Source organism: Octodon degus, unplaced genomic scaffold (genome assembly GCF_000260255.1).
Source record: "Octodon degus isolate 3935 unplaced genomic scaffold, OctDeg1.0 scaffold00353, whole genome shotgun sequence".
NCBI classification, from domain to species: Eukaryota; Metazoa; Chordata; class Mammalia; order Rodentia; family Octodontidae; genus Octodon; species Octodon degus.
Window position 1 is genome coordinate 551,589 of NW_004524929.1, and position 1,075 is coordinate 552,663.

Genomic DNA, 1,075 nt, shown 5'->3' on the forward strand with positions numbered 1-1,075 from the left:
CGCCCCCTGGTGGGCTGAGCTGGCCACACACACACACACACACACACATACATAAATAAATAAATTTTTTAAAAAATTTTAAAAATCGGACTTGTAGAAGTTATCCTCTTGTTTTAAGCCTCTCAAGCACAGGGATTACAGGTGCATGCCACCACACCCAGTCTCAGTTGCTGTCTCAGTGTGCTCCTGGGGGTGGGGCTGACCCAGCACTCCAGGGATCTAACCCCAGTCACTCCTGTTTTCTTTTTGCAATGCTGGTGATGGAACTTAGGGCCTTTTGCATCTGAGGCAAGCACTTTTCCACTATGCTGAGTACTTGGCTCTAGTCTACATTTTAGGATGTGTTTTTCAAGGCTTTTTTTCTTCCCTCTTCCATCTTCTTTCAAATGTGTTTTTAAAAATGTATGGGGTTTTCATTCAGTGGTAGGGTGTGTCCCTACCATGCATGAAGTCCTGGGTTCCATCCCCAGAACTATTCCCCCACCTCCACCACAAGAACAATAAAAACAAACTCATCATTCTAAGGAAATGGGATATTTCTATGACTTATTTATTCTATACTCTAAGACTTAAGACCAATTTTGGGGGCTGGCAAGATGGCTCAGTAGAATAAGCACTTGCCTGGCAAGCGCAGGGTCCTGAGTTCAATCCTCAATGCCGGGGTGGGGGGTGGATTTTATAATCACTGAAATTATCATATACAAAGAGTGCAGGAACTCTGTCCACACACTAAAGACCAAAAAATCCACCTAAGGGCCTGTACCAATGATAGATTCCGGCCCCATTATGAATTGCTGAATTACTACTATGGTCGTCTAACATGGCTGGCATCCTTAGAACAGTTTATCTTCCTGGAGACCACCTCCTCCCTTCTTCTCCAACTCAGCCCAGGGTGCAGTTTCCTTTCTCCTTTCCCCCTGTCTCAGGGAAGACCCCAATCAGTCCCTTAGGTATATCTTATTTTTTTTTCTGGTGGTGCCCGGGATCAAACTCAGGATCTTTTTTTTTTCAAAGTTTTATTGATAAACAGATAACAATGAGACAGTTTCAACTCAAATCGGAAGTACAGTTTCAA